The following is a 17063-nucleotide window of genomic DNA, read 5'->3' as shown; positions in this document are numbered from 1 at the left end:
TTGTTAGAAAACATGCAGAGTATGGAGGTTACAATGATTGTATAGGTAAAATAATCTGGATTTGGGTAAATTTGATGAGAAATGTTTGAGTTCATATTGAATTCTTCAATAATGTTGACTTTTAATTGCTGACAAATCTGAGCTCGGTTTGTGACATTGTTGAGATCTCTTCTGAAACTCTAGACATTTGTGAGATTTCTGGAGATTTATGCAAACGTTTCCATTTGTTCTCCATTTAATCTGACTGTGGAAGAAATCATTGAAATTTCGTGATGTTTTTCCTATGGATCTTACAAAAATTGATTGCCATCATATATTGTAATGCCACACTGTAAATACTTGGGCATCAATACTTTCAGTGATGCACTCGATGCATTAATTATGATTTAGAGATTATACAGTATGTCTCCATCTGACTTTGTGATGCATATGTAATGTTGGTCTGTTGTCTTGTTCTATATGCACCGTAAAAAACAACTAGTTAGATTTACTGAATTTTTTGGTGTTCATTTGTGCAAGTTTTGCAGACAGTTTTTTTTTAATTCAATTTTATTTGATTTTTTATGTCGAGTTGTTGCACACAGTTAAATTTACTTTAAAAAAGTTTGTTCAAAAACTTGCATAAATAATACAAACAAATTAAGTAAATCTTTCTAGTTGTTTTTAACAGAGATATAGAACAAAACAGATCAACATTACATTACATAAGCACCAAAAGGCAGATGGAGACATACAATCTGTAAATCATAATTAATGCGTCGACTGCATCACTGAAAGTCTTGATGCCCAAGTCGCTGCTAAATATATCCGTGTCTGAGACCCCAGACTCTCGACTTCAACTCCGTCTCTCGCACTTACTGTCTGTCTTATTAGCTGTATATATTTTCATCCGCATCACAGGTCCCATCACTCATTTCATTCCACCCCAGTGATCCAGCTCTCTCTCTCTAAGCCTCTATCAGTGGATACTGGACTTGGTCCACTACCACCAAGTCCGATTCCTCAGCCTGAGGCGAAAAAAATTAAATAATTAAATGCATGAATACAAATTGAAGCTGACCCAGGAAGTTGGACTTTTTGATATGGTCTCTCTCTCCCTCTTTCTCTCCTGCTCTGCTAGTTTTATCAGCTCCCCTCCAGCTTCTCTGTTCTGGGCCAGTGTGTTCGGTGAGCCGGACCGGGCGCTGGAGCATTCAGGGCGCCGCGACGATTCCGAACATCCAGGCTTGTGCTTAATCTACCTGCTGCGGCCATCGGGGGGGAAAACACCCTGCATTCATTCCACCGTCCTCCTGATCACTGGCAAGGGAAGGCCAGCTTCACCCGGGCAGAGCATCAGGCCTAATCAACAATGTAATGCATGCCGTGACCTCCTACTAAAAGGCTCCTGTATGCCTTCAAATGAGATTTGTGCCGGGCCGCTAATTATTTTCTTTTCACATTGCCGCTATAATGCAGTTCCCCTTTTACTCTAATAATTTCCTGAAAATGAGCAATTACAGTTTGGGTAAAAATGCGCATAGGAAACACTCGCATAGCAGACAGATATTAATGAAAGCAACCCTGTTCTGTGTTCAATTTGTCTAATGATTAAAAATACATCGAGGCACCTGCATAAATAATTCATGCCTAACGTCGGATACAGCCAGCGCGAGCGTAGAAATGCTTTTCCGTGTTACCGAGACGACCTCCTTCATCGATGGTGTCATACGGAAGCTTGTTTGCAGGTCTTCCAAGAGTCAGTTCATCTCCGTGAGCATAAATCGCCTTGGGCGAACTACGTGAGGGGTCAGAGAGGCCGTAGAGGATCGGGGTCCTGAAATCGGGTGCTGAGCGCAACTTGTCTCATCAAACCAAAACAGTTTAAACAAAACTAAAAACATGCATTTATGCAACTGAAACAATACTTAACATACATCTGGACACTGTCTATTTAAACAGACGTGCAAAAAGTGTGCAAACCTGAATGTTTTTTTTCCCCTGCAGAACACAAAAGAAGATAAACTGACAAACAACACTGGCTCCCATTGACTTCTATTGTATGTGAAAAAAGTTTGAACCAACACGAGGGAGAGTAAATCCAATTTTTACTTTTGAAACAACTATCCCTTTAATCCAGGCATGTGATGCCCAGTATGAAGCAACTTTCAACGTAACACTCGGAGCAAGATCTATGTGATATAACTCAACCGTGTCGGCCCTTCAAGCTCTACTCTCGTAAAAAGCTTTCTAATGAATGCAACGAACACACAACCTCTGGGAGAACACAAACACGGGCACACCTTCTGGGGAAGTTAAACCATTTGGCCAGAACCACCTAAGCCCCACGGTGTGCTTGCGTTTCGAAGGTGCGTGCTCGCGCAGCGACGGGGGCTGTACGTAGCCACCTGGATCGTCACATTATCAAACTGCGAGAGAGGCCGTATTAGACCCCCGCAGTGCAAACATCATCTTCAATCCATCGAAGAGGCTTTGATTGTAATGGAAATTAGATTTGCGCACGCGAGGAGCAGCGGAGTGCTCGCTGGCAGCTGGTACGATGCCGTTGTACAATTGTCAGATCTCCTGACAAGTTAATGCGCGGTCTACTCAAAGACAGCAGCTGCTTTCAGCTGTAGCTGCATGGCTGCGTGTTTAGAGCCGTGCAGTTATACACAATCTCAGTAACCGCTGCTTTTGACCCGACCTGCAATAAACCCACACTTTACTCTCTCGTTCGCTTTCCTAGTTGATAACGCACCCTATAGTCTCACGTACAGCTGTTGAAACCACAGGTATTGTTCATTACATCAGTGTTCTCTAACATCACAGCTGGAGATCTGGAACAGTCCAGAGTGTCGAACAAACACTTTACAGTTTGTAGTAACACTTTCCAGGGATTGTTTAGATAAGCAGCCGTTTGAATAACTTTCAAAGCAACCAACCCAAAACAATACAATGGCAATTTATCACAAGGTTACGAGGTATGACATTTTTAGATTTGTATGATCTTATTTCTACTAGTGCTGTCACAATATAGATTTTTATGACATGATTTTTGTAAACAAAAGAATTCATGATAACAATGTTATCACGATGTCTACTAAAATTTTCTTTAAATAAATAAAAATGTATATACGTTTTGTACGACCTTATTTCTACTATTGCTGTCACAATATCAGATTTTGATGACATGGTTTTTGTAGCCAAAATAATTCACGATAACGATATTATCACAATATCTGTTGGAATGTTTTTTTATAAATAATGGTTTTTTTACGATCTTATTTGTAGTAGTGCTGTCACGATATCCAATTTTGATGACACATTTCTTGTGGCCAAACGTATTTAAGATAACAATATTATCACAATATCTATTGAATTTATTTTTAATAAATAATGATTTTGTATGATCTTATTTCTAGTGCTGTCACGATATCCCATTTTGACGGCACGGTTATTGTAGCCAAAACGAACTCTCGCTAACGGTATTATCACAATATCTAATGAATATAATCTGTCAAGTTCATATTTAATTTTCTTTATTTTGTGTTTGCTCGTTTTCTGACCAATAAGTCACACACAAAATTCGAATGTAGGGAGGCAGAGAGAAACTTTGAAACCATTATCAAATTAGGCAAAGTTGTAAACAGGTACTAAGAAATTTACAATATTAGCATATGTACAAATAATCATGTTTTTTATGATCACAATTATTGTCAAGGCTGGTGTGATCTGTTCTCTGTGCCAGTGACATTTATTTTTAGGGGTTGGGCTTCATAAATGCTTTTTTGTATAACATTGTGCAAAATCACATGAATTAGCCACCTCGTAAAATAGTGACGAATTCCTGCAAAACCAAGCTGACCAGCCTCAGTTTGCATGTTACATTTGCTGAAAACGTCAGATGACACCATGTGTAAAACACTGAAATGAAACAAGTAAAAACTATTTATGAACTATTAAAATGAACTAAAACTAAACAAAATATATTACATTTTTTGTTTAGCACTACTCAAGGACCCTGACATGCTGGTTTTGTATCTTCAGCTGTATATTCTACCCAGCATGGGATGCTGTCATCTTAACTAGTTTAACCCTGGACGCTTCCAGATGTCACAAACAATGTACCTGTAAAGAAACAATCTGGGTTAACACATGTAGTTCAGTCTGTTGGATTTACAGACCGATTAGAATCAGAACACGGGGCTAATGATCAATAAAAGACCGATAGAAGTGAAATATAGCTCATTATAAACTTAACAGGCCTGCAGAGAATCACTGCCTCTCCAGAGAATAATCAATCAAACAGCAGATGGTCATCCTCACAGCAACCACAAGTCTACCGTACACCTCAAATTGGGGTGCTATACCTCCAGAGCCTGGTGTGTTTCTTCGGGTTATTCTGTCTTCTCACTATGCTGTGCTATTATTGCCATTGCACTGAAGGGTGCAGGATCAGGGTTCGACACGAAACATGAGGGTTTCGAAAAATTGTAAGGTAAGGCAATAATTTGAAACTACTCACTGGTTAAAATTTACCTATAGGCAGTAAGAAACACAAACAGTAAATTTTGTAATTTTGCTTGTAATTATGTTAGTGTTCCCCAATATTAAAGGGGTCACATGACACGCTAAAACTAATATTATCGTTTGTTTAAGATATAATGCAATGAGTATACGCGATTTAAGGTTCAAAAACGATGTATTTTCCACATACCGTGCATGTTTGTACTGTATCTCCTCTTTGCCCCGCCTCTCTGAAGTGCCCAGATTTTTTTAAAATAGCTCATCGCTGGGAAAAGCGAGGTGTGCTATGATTGGCCAGTTAACCAGTGTGTAGTCATTGGTCGAATACTGCAAGCGTGTGATGGAAATGTAACGCCTCTTACCATATTTGGAACATCAGGTTCCAAAGCAATTTACTGACAGGTACGCCCACCTTACTTGCGTATACATTTGGGCGGTCTTAGTCAAATCATACCACCAACTGACGTAGATTTGTGGGGGTGTGGTTACACGAGGCGTTTCAGGCAGGTCTTAGATAGAATGCATCTTTTGTTCCGACACTTGAATTTTTGCAATTTTACGTGTCTATTACATGCATGGGCAACTTATAACACACCAAAGACACAGAAAACACATGTTCGCGCCATATGACCCCTTTAATATTTTACTCTATATTCCATACTGGTGTATTTCTGTACTGAACACCCAGTGCTTAAATTATCAATGCGAACAATGAAGAACTAATGAAAAGATCAGTTTGGCAGTCTTCACCTGAACTCTCTATGATGTGATTGTTTCAATGAGCTTGTGCTGACTGTGTGGTTGGACCAGCATAGCTGCATTAATCTTTAAGTAGTCCTGAATGAATTTCAGTTGTTTTATATATGCCTCAAAGCATACCCCCTCCCGTTGGATGAAACCTGAGGATATGAGACAATACCTCGGATTATCATTGACCTTTGTAGTTCTGACATTCACCAATTTTACTTAATTAACGGTAGCAGTCTGCCCCTGACCTTTTGTCATGCAAGCTGTCATTGGAAACCTTTCTGTTGACTTGAATAGGAACGCTATTTGTTAAAATAATCAGCGGCATGCCGGCCTCTGCAACTCGCCGGGCCCGGTCGATACAATGGGCCGCGACGATCCGGCGGAGCCTCGTTGACGAGACACCGCAGGGACCCCACGTGCTTAAAAATATCACCTCTCCTCAATTACCGTTACCCTCGTCTGTGAGAGTGGATGACAGGCAAGTTTACCTGTGGATTCATATCTCTGACAGGCAAGTTTACCTGTGGATTCATATCTCTGAGATGTCCGGGGAGAATGTGACGATGTCATCAGAGGTGGCTGTGCTCCTCTCTGTGTGAAGGTGATGATCGGGGATTGTGGAATTCTTGTCCTCGTTTAATTATACGTTTACCTCTTTCCTGAAAGCAGAGTAATGGAAATAGATTTAGCACACTCTGGAATGAGATTTTTAACTATACCTTACTGTTATATAGAGTTTTAAAGGTTGTATATCGAAATTTGGGATGGTGCAGTACTTTCAAAATTCCAAACAGCATGTACTGATGCACTTAACTGCTTGATCAGGTCTGAGAAAAAATACACATGCCAAATTAAATTGTGCTGGCAATAGAGAGATAATTGAGAGATACATTGTACACTTTGCATTGATTTTAAGTGTTTTTTTATTTGGCAAGCACATCCCATTTGGCTTGTCTCGCAATCTTGCAAGTATGATAACTAAATAGTTTACACAAAAACGAACAATCATTCATCATTTAAACACCCTTACGTTATTCCAAACCTGTATGACTTTCTTTTTTTCTGCAGAACACAAAAGAAGATATTTTAAAAACACTGGACCCCATTGACTTCCATTGTATGGACAACAAACCACTAGGACATTTCTCAAAATATCTTCTTTTGTGTTCCACAGATCCAACAAAATTATAAAGGTTTGGAATGACACGAGGGTGAATAAATGATGAGAGAATTTTCAATTTTAGGTGAACCGCCCCTTTAAGGCCAATAGCATCATGCGTTTGAACCTCAATAGAAATCTGGTAAAAACTGTAATTTTCTATGTATAAAAATACTTAAAAGAAATAGTTTGTATTTTACTATCTGTATTTAAAACTTATGTAAATGACCCATGTTATGTGTCATTCATGGTGTATTTTCAGCAACAACTTAAAAAAGGCATTGCATTGCAAACTTTTAACATCTCAAATTTATTTTCGTTCATGTGGCAGAATATTCCTAAACTGTCAAAATGAAAAATATGAGGAACCAAACGAATCACTGTTGTGGCAGGTGTTCTTTTAATGAAGAAATGGATGCCGACGCTACACTAAGCAGGGCAATGTAAACAATTTCAACATGATCCGGCACAACTACGTTACCATTAAACACAGTTTGAAATCACCCATCATTGGCATTGCAAGAGGATTAGAGAACAATGCATTTTCTTTTCCTTTCGTCATTTTCTGCTTTTGTTTTAGTAGGAACATTCAAGCTTCGCTGGGTAATGTACTGTGTAAGCAAGGGAAATGGCATTGTTGAGGAGAGCTCATGTAACAGTAACATCCTGCCTAAATTGAATTTGGAGTTCAATCAGAGCCATTAGGCCTCACACTGAGAAAGATAGAGACCGATAGTGCCATGCACTCCTTAAATGAGTAATGCTTCCCCTGAACCCAGGCATCAGATTTGGCCTAATATTATTAATGCATAAGCAACGGAGGCGGGCGTTTTTTGGTGGGACGAGGAAATGTGGACATGCAGAATTACAGCGGACTTATTTTTATAAACCATCAAAGATTCTAACAGCTGTAGAGTGGAACTAATGACCCACTCAACACTGGCACAATGAACAACTGAAATCTTCATTGATTAAATAATTTATGAGAGGATTATATCCACACTTATTGTATCAGTGTGACGACCTCTGCTGTTCGTTTTGGAGTTGCATGCGAGAAGCAGCTCCAATTAGCGGTCAATGATGTGCACCTGGTGTGGTCATCAAGCTCCTCTTAAAAGATGTTCCCTACAAGGCTTTGAAGACATTCCTTTTGGGGAGGACATTCCTTTTGGGGAGGACATTCCTTTTGGGGAGGACATTACTTTTGGGGAGGACATTCCTTTGGGGGAGGACATTCCTTTGAAGTTTGGGCGTTTGGTTTGTGTTGGACGTTTTTGCATATACATTTTTATACAGAACATCTTATTACATTCTCAGTCATGCATCTAACACTACGCACTGACATTACTGATTGCTTCAGATATATTGTAGATTTCATTTGAATATTGCTTTGCTTTGCAATTTAATGTTTAACTTTAGTCTTTTCTGTTAATAATAAAGTTTTGTTTTAAGCCTTACACTTGGTTTTTGCGTGTCCCTCGTATTTGTTGCGTCCCTTGAGCCATGGGTCATAATATCAGCGTTGTCATGTTGAAATCTAAGGGCCTTTTCTCAAACTAAACTTCTACCAACACATTTGTGTCTTGATACATATGCATTGCAAATACACAAATTCAGAAGTTAAAGGTATAGTTCACCCAAAAATAAAAAGTCTGTCATCGTTTGTTTACCCTCGTGTCGTTCAAAACCTGTATATGACTGTGGAAAACAGAAGATATTTTGAGAAATGTCTCAGTGGTTTTGTGTCCTTACAATGGAAGTCAATGTGGTTTGGTTACCAACATTCTAAAATAAAATATTTTGTGTCCTGTAGAAGAATGTCATACAGGTTTGAAATAACATGATATTTTGGGGTAAACTTTCCATATAATACTTGGCCAAGGCATTGCAAACAGTTCCATTCGATGTTGTTTGCGTTCTTGTGGCATTAAAGAAATAGTTCAATAGTTCAAGCAGAACCAAATCTGCTGTCATCAAGTTACTTAACTTGTTTGTTTGTCTGTATCAGTAATACAGTTATTTTGGGGAAAATGTGAATAATTTCATAGCAGGCTGATTTAAGGTGTGCCCCTAATTTTTTTGCTTGCGCTCCTATAATTTTCAGTCAGGGGCTACAGTGCTCCTGGTAAAAAAAAGTTAGTCTGGAGCCCTGACATATATAAGAAGGATACATTAAAGCATTCATTTTAAATTAGACTTATAATTTTTATGTCATTTCCACTATTGTATATATTACACTGTATTTAGTTCAATTATATCAGAAGTAACTGTAATTAAATTACGGAAAAAATAAGAGTAATCCCTTAATTTACCTTTTCAAGGGAAAAGTAATTAAATTAAAGCAACTAATTACTTAGTAACTAGTTACACCCAACACTGCTGAGGGTTCACTCACTTCAAAAGTAAAACCTGCAAAAGTGCAATGTAAACGTTAGCTTCATGTCTTAACTGCATTCTGAAAAGGTCTAAACACCGTGACACGCTTTCTCAAAAGGCACATCGAGGGAAAGTGGGAAATTTGGGATTTTAACTATATCTGCAATCAGGTCTTCTTTAAATTCATAGTAAACAAAACACAATGTGAAGCACAGTTTTCATTTTTCTGAAATACCCGGTTGTCACTTATCATTAAACTTGGGACAAACAAACTGAGATTTAGGCAAAATATAAACAAACAAAACAACTTTCCCCCCATGCAGTGTTTGCGTTAATGTAAACATGTCTGTTTCTTTCAGAAGCGACCCCATAGCGGCTTGAACAAATCGAGCGGCCCCTCCTCTCCCAAGATACGGTAAGGTAACCGGAGTGTGCTAAACTGGGTGTTTCATCCTATGGGCTCATTATCGCGCTGGGTTCATTGCCTATAATAAAGATTTCTCGGGCTGCGAGACTTTTTGAATTCAGAGGAAATTACATTGAGCAACAGGGAGCGCACGGCTCTAAATGTTTAATTACGGCAGATAAAAACAAGGGGATCAATCACTGACAGCAATGAGAACCCTACGAGGCATCTGCTGTGTACCGCAAGCCATCGGGCGAAAATGAGTCCAGAGGAATGAAACAGAAGATAAGGCATCAAAGCGCAGCTGTAGATATTTACTGAAAAACTACTGTAAACAATGGAGCTTGAGATTAACTTACATATTTTTCTTCGTCTTCGGCACGGCTGGATGGCCAACTGATAAGAAAGGAAAATCGCAAATGGGATCTCTCTAATGTTTCAGTTGTTGCTTCTGGACGGCAAAGAAATTAAATAGAGCGCAAATAGAGATCTAGTGCTTCTGAGGTTATTCTCCTGAAGAAAAAGACCCCAGTAATATCACGTCTTAAGGAGAGAGCACATCCTTTTACAATCTATTTCATTTAAAATTAAATATGCATATTTCTCATCAATTTCTTACGGAACCAATTGATCTGCTTATATATTGTGTGATGTGCTATCCACACTCATTTTATAGTTCTATACTCTTACTGTACTGTAAATCAACAATTGTTTAAACATTTGTTTCTAGAAAAAACGTCTCCTTATCCTGTGAAAGACCAATGTCTTAGTAACAAAAATATTCTTTATTTGACTTCAGAACAACTGGCATGGCAAGCAAAAGCCCGACAAACAAAAATGAGCCATTTTTATGGCTGTAGAAGGCTATAGTGGTTGCTACCCAGATCCTGGATAAAACATATTTAAGGGAATGGTGCTGAAGTGTAAAGCTACACACATATGGAGTGGATGAAACTGACAAGAGAGAGCAGGTCTGGGCAGGCGGCGACTGTGGTACGTCAGCGGGGCTCCAGTAAGGGAGGGTGATGTGTGTGTTAGTCTCCCGGGTGCCATGTTTCTGTCACCCCTTGTCTGAGTGAGTCACGACTGAGTTCTGGTAAGGACCGTCACACAGCCCTTACGGTACTTCCTCACAGCTTCCATTAAGAACTCCCTCACATCTCACCCCAAAACCACCCCAATTTCACCTCAAAATCCAATATCATGGCCATAAAATCTGCCTGAGTGAAAAGAAAACCCAAGTAAGTGCATTTTAAAAAGGCTTCAATATTTCACAGCGATGTCTTATACTTACTGAAGGCGACAGAACCGAGACGTCTGTAGGGGCTTTGTGAATTCTCAGTTTTCCCTAGTGTGTCAAGGCCAATCACAAACAAATGCGGACAACATTTTTAAAGCAGTATTTTGGTCTTGCTTTCCAGTATTAATGTCTAATATAAACAATATTGTTAAAAAAATTACATTATTAAAAAATGGATTTCCTCCTTATGTTAAGCATAAACCTAGAAAAAACGATATGCTATCGGGCTAAGAAATATACAATTCTTTGATCATTTATGCAGCTTCATGTCATTCTTAACCTGTATGACTTTGTTCTTTTGCAGAACACAAAAGATATTTCGAAAAATGTTGGTAACCAAACAACATTGCTCCCATTGACTTCTATTGTATGGACACTGAACCACTGAGACATTTCTCAAAATATCTTCTCTTGTGTTCCACAGACGAAAGAGTCATAAACAGGTTTTGAATGACATGAGGGTGAAGAAATGAAAACAGAAATTATTCTTTTTGGGTGAACTATCCATTTAATTCAAAACAAATTTTTCAGAAAAATTCTGCATCATATCTTTAGCCATTTAGCTTATTTTGTTTTAAAGGGGTCATATGGCACGAATACGTGTTTTCTGTGTCTTTGGTGTGTTATGAGTTGCCCATGCATGTGTTAGACACGTAAAATTGCAAAAATTAAAGTGTCGGAATAAAAGATGCATTCTATCTAAAAGCGAATGCTCACCCAGACCTGCCTGAAACGCCTCGTGTAGCCACACCCCCACAAATCTATGTCAGTTCGTGGTATGATTTGACTAAGACCGCCCAAATGTATACGCAAGTTAGGTGGGCGTACCTGTCAGTACAATTGCTTACGAACCTGATGTTCCAAATATGGTAAGAGGCGTTACATTTCCGTCACACGCTTTCAGTATTCGACCAATCACTACGCACTGGTTAACTGGCCAATCATAGCACACCTCGCTTTTCAGAGCGATGAGCTTTATAAAATATCTGCGCAATTCAGAGAGGCGGGGCAAAGAGGAGATACAAACATGCACGGGATGTGGAAAATACAGTGTTTTTTAACCTTAAATCGTGTATATACATTGCATTACATCTGAAACAAATGATAATATTCGTTTTAGCCATGTCATATGACCCCTTTAATAATGTTTAGATAGTATACAGTGAAACGAGACAAAACATGGGTTAAGAACGTGACTTTTTCAAGGTAAATCTTGGTTGATGCATAAGATTATGTTTAATAATATAAAAAAGCGTGTTACACTTCTGGACAATCAGGGCAAAGGTATACCGAGCGACATAACCAGGCAAAATCTCCCTCAATACTATTCCTGTTTATGAAAAGATGGAGTATGTGGTGCATTGTTGATGTTTCCATCATCCAAACATTGCAACACTGAACAGTATGTATGAGTTTGGTGACACTGTACTGCTGAAAGCAGATGGCTGTATTCAAAAGAGCCGTGTATGCGTGTGCGATTTCCACTCCTACGGCTTCATGTGCTGCAGAAACCGCCAGAACATTCTGAAAACGTGTCATCGATTTGGCAACGCTGCAGCTTCAGTTCACTCTCCACAATCGCGTAAATATCGGATCACTCGGGCGTAAACATTAAACGTTTGCCAAATATAATAACACGCCAGCAAACCAAGCAGAAAGAATGAGACAAATTAAAAGATAAAAGAAGAATAAAGAGTTACGCGGATGTTGACAGTTAATTAACTTCTTTTGGGATGAATCAAAGCCAGTATGTTTGGAGTTTGGTTCTCGCGGACAGCTTCCTGAAGCAAACACGTGCTGAAATGGTAATGTGGATGAAGTCCTGCAGTCAGTCTGAATCTCAGAAGAGAGGCTTAGGGCTTCATTTCTGTTCATGTAGTAAAAATGTCACAGCACTGTGGTGGATTCACACACTCAGATGGGCGTCATGTCCAATGATATGATCCTGTAATGGAGTGCACCCTGCATAGAAATGTGCTGCTCATATGCAGGCCTTTTCATATGGAAAAAAGCAAAATGTGAAAATTTGGCACATCTGCCATAATGCATGATGTTCTTTTAATGTTGTTTCAAAGGCAGTCCAGCTTTGAAGACATTTCAGAGATTTTGTTTCAAAGTTTATCTGTAGTCGGCCTCACATAACCACAGACACACAAAACTGCACTCATGCAAAACAACTGTCTAATGATCCTTGCGCACAGAAATTTACTTTAAAATATTAGGCTGAATATATAATCTGTCAAGTCCTAAAGAGTGGTCTTTTAATCGTTTTATCTAAGATTTAGATTCACATTCTGAGGAGAGCTCATGCATTACTTTACCATAGTTATGGAGAGCTTTTATACAATGCAAGACAAGCCTAACATGTAAACAAATAATCAAACTTCAGCACACATTTCTTTAAAAACAAAACCGTCTTATACTGCATGGCTTTATTAAATACATGGTATAAAAAGATTTATGTTGGTAATACATACAAAATAATGTTGTTTTTGCAGGCTATACAAGATTCATAATAAACATAGATGTGTTATTTTACAAATGTATTTTAGGGAACACAAACTCCATAAGTCAATTTCTTACCATCGTTTATGCAGTCTGCCTCAGCTACAGGGCAGGGCATGCATTTGGAAAAACGTTTAATGCATTTATGCATTCGTTGACTGTGTTCACGCGGTCATTGTTTGTTTTGACAACCGCATGTGACTCTTGCATTGACCCGCAGTTAACAGTAAAGGTTTTACTCTAACTTATGCATTGACCCGCAGTTAACAGTAAAGGTTTTACTCTAACGTATGAACAAATACCCTGCGACAAGCCAGACATTAGGTAAATAACACCTATAGCTAAGTGTTTTTAAGTTCATGTGGGACTGCGCAAACCGCTCGGCGTATGACATCAAAGTACCGCGATAGTAGTTTTGAACGCATACGGAGTCGTCTACTCGGAGTCGTCACTCTCGCGGTACTTGATGTCACAACAGTCGCTCTGCACTCTAGCGCCCCTTCAAGACGACGAGGAGCATAATTAGTAACCAAATAGCCTAGTAAAGACAGCGAGACACTTTACATGACTCAAAACTTAACACAAGTACATTAGAAACGCTAGTTTCTCGAATAATGCGTTTGTTGTATTTATAGCTAAGTGTAAGAGCGCAGCGCGACATCTTACGAAACTGCTCCTGTGGAAGAGGAGCTCATCCAACATCCGTTTCTGTGAGTTATTAAAGACGCGAAATTCACACAAGACACGCAAATTTGCCTCGCACAGTGGCTGTTGCTTTGTTGACAGCATTGTTGACGTGACGGTAAACTATTAGTTGAGAATAAGAGTGTCAGTTCTGTTACAGTTGGGTGGTTGTCATCATAGACGTACATACATAGCTGCATTAACCACTGAGGCAAAGAGGCCGACGTCAACGGCGCAGCCATTTTGGACCGGGCAACTAGTGGGACGCTGTGTTTTTTTTGTGTATGAAACGTACAATTACCTACCGAATTGTGTGTGTAACCGCATTTCGCATTGTAAAGTAGCTGTATGTATTTGTTCTGATGAACACAGAGAAAGATATTTGGAAGAATGCTCATAACCAAACAGATCTCAACACCCATTGACTATCATAGTAGGAAAAAACAATGGTAGTCAAAAGTGCCGCAGAACTGTTTGCTGTTCTACATTCTTCAAAATGTCTTCTTTTGTGTTAAACAGAACACAAAAATAAAGAAATTTTTCCTACTATGTTAGTCAATGGGTTTATACACATTTGGAACAACTCGAAGGTGCACAAATGATGACAGAATGTTCATTTTTGGGTGAAGTATCACTTTAATGTATGTAATTAATTGTATTTAGATTATTGGGCATATTATGTAGTTATTTGGTTATAATGAACTGGCAGATTTATTTATAAAAGTTTTCTGAAGATTTAGATAAGTTGCACAAAACTGGGCTCAGCTATAGTGTAAGTGATGTTATACATTGCCTATACCTTCAGCTCCAAATTCATACCTGCCTGTGTGGAAGAATGTGATTTCTATATTCCATTATTCAGACTTGTTGCTTTAGGATAGTTTAAAATAGCTTTATGTATGTATGTTATACTAGTCATTTAACACGCTCTGTAATGTTAATGAATACATGCCAGCAGTAAATTCCTCCACGCAATAATTGGATGCAAACCTTCTGCGCTGTGATTGGCTGGATTAGTTCCACAGTGTCACACACAGCGAGATCACTTGGCGATAATATCAAACAGGTTTGAAAATATTGTAGAGTCTGGGATAGCTCGAGACAGGTCCAGATCACGTTGCACACCTGCTATACTTAACGAGCTCCGGTGACCGAAACTAGCACCGATTTAGTCGCGATCCGGAGGTTTTGTCGCGACAGCAAAATCCAGTCAAAAATCACAGGATGTGAGTTTGCCATAAAATGACTGCATATCTCTGGTTAAGACATTTTGTCTGGACGCTTGATTTATGGATATTACCCATCCAAAGCTGTCATGCCATCTGAACGTTTTCTTTTATGTTGACGCAGAGGGTATAGGTCAATCTATGGACAAAAGATACAAATAATAAGGTAGCGCTCTGTCTGGTTAAAGCCTTCTGGACATAAATATCCACTGACAAGCAATAATTTTGCTTTGTCAGCACTGATGAACTGACACCATGATGAGATTAGTGGAGTCCTTTGACAGGGACCATTCACAATTGATATGTGACAGCAGCAGAGAGCGAGTTTTTTTTTAAGCATTTTAGTCTCCGCCGTATGTCACGCTTTGTGTAATTGTGAATACAAACCCTGTTTTTCAATCAGATTTTGTGCTGTTCTCATCTAGAGCTTTAAATATTCGCGTACATTCACCGAAACAGTGAAACCCACTGGAGTGGCAGATTTTCCAAACAACCTTTGCTGGTTTTTAATAACCAGAAAATAATTTGCATGAGAGAGCATCCAATTTGCATACCTAGTTGCTTTAGTGTGTGTTTACGTGTGTCTGTAAATGTGTGTGTTTTTGAGAGAGAGAGAGAGTTATTTAAAAACAGATTTAGTTGGAGGAGCATAGATTGTAGACTTGATTCTCTCTCTCTCTCTCTCTCTCTCTCTCTCTCTCCTCCTGCCCTCACACTACCATTCATACAACCATTGTCTAATCTTTCATACTTCTTCTCCTCATCCCTTAATAAAATCAACTCCTCACCTTTTTCGCCCAGTTCCCGAAATTTAATACTCCTCCCTCTCCCTCTCTCTCTCCCTCTCTCTCTCTCTCTCTCTCTCTCTCTCCCTCCCTCTCCCTCTCTCTCTATCTCTCACTTTCTATCCGCTTCTCTCTCAAGTTTCAAGTTTCACTGAGTTTTATTGGAATAGCAAATAATAGTATTACAAGAGCCGCAGCCTGTATATGTTCTCTCTTGCTCTACTTCTCTCTCTCTCCTTCACATTTTGTGTTTTTTCCTCTGTATAATTGTATTTGGCATGTGAATTGAGTCACATGACCTGCAGTGGCATAATACGCGAGTTTAGATATTGCGAACCCATGTGTACACCCTTGCTTTTTCCACAAAGGCAAATATTTCAGGTAGGGTTGCTGTCCGTGGTAATTTAGACATGTCCTATATCTACGGGAACAAACATTAAATCCATATAATGTTGAATCACTTTGAATCGAATGTCAATGTATGAAGTTACAGGTTAGAATGGAAAAAATGGCAAAAAGTGGATGTGAAACACAGTTAAATTTGCAAGAAAGCCTCGTCTCGCAAGTTGTGTGAGAGCTGTATTATTTGACTTTATTTAGGTTTCTAATGAATTTAATTAATGCATATTTTCTTTCGAATTTGTGGCTGATTTCTGATGTTTCTGGAATACCAAGCATTTAAAAGTTGAAGTCTGTTTATCTTGAAATATTTATGTAGTCAGTCACAGCTCTCTAGTGTTTAATTTGCTTATGAATACACTTATTGATGTGTGTAATGGTTTGTGACACTCAGTGTGACTTTAAAATTCATTTGTTTTAACAGATGCATTTCAGCACTTAATTCTGTAAAGCAGGCATATAGACGGCTTCATCGTTCGCACGCGCTGTGTTTGGTTATAATATAATTATTTATTTTATATTTAATTTATATTAATATTTTATTGTATATTAATTGTATTAAATTAATTTAAAACTATTCAACAGTTATTTCGTTTTTGCGGAGATCTACTGGAAGTGTTTTTTATTTTGGCACTTGCCGCCAACTTTTCCTTATTCTTAAATTGCATGTGTCAAGTGAAGTAATGCATAGTGTGTAGGGATGTAACAATATTATCGATATCGTATTATCGAGCAAAATTGTCTCAATATTCTGGTCACATGACTGTATTAAACGATAGGTCTTCGGGGCCTAACATAAAGAAAGTTAGGAAAAATATTAGATGTTACCTTTGGCAAGGTCCATCTGGTGCAATTATTTTATTTTATAAAAAGGATTTTTAGGTCATTTGACCTATCTCATACTATAACTCATACCTCTAATCAACAGTTATGATTAGAGGGTAAAGAAAAGAGGATGGTTATG

This window comes from Triplophysa rosa, linkage group LG23, assembly GCF_024868665.1.
Source record: "Triplophysa rosa linkage group LG23, Trosa_1v2, whole genome shotgun sequence".
Taxonomy (NCBI): Eukaryota; Metazoa; Chordata; class Actinopteri; order Cypriniformes; family Nemacheilidae; genus Triplophysa; species Triplophysa rosa.
Note: the sequence above shows the minus strand (reverse complement) of the source record.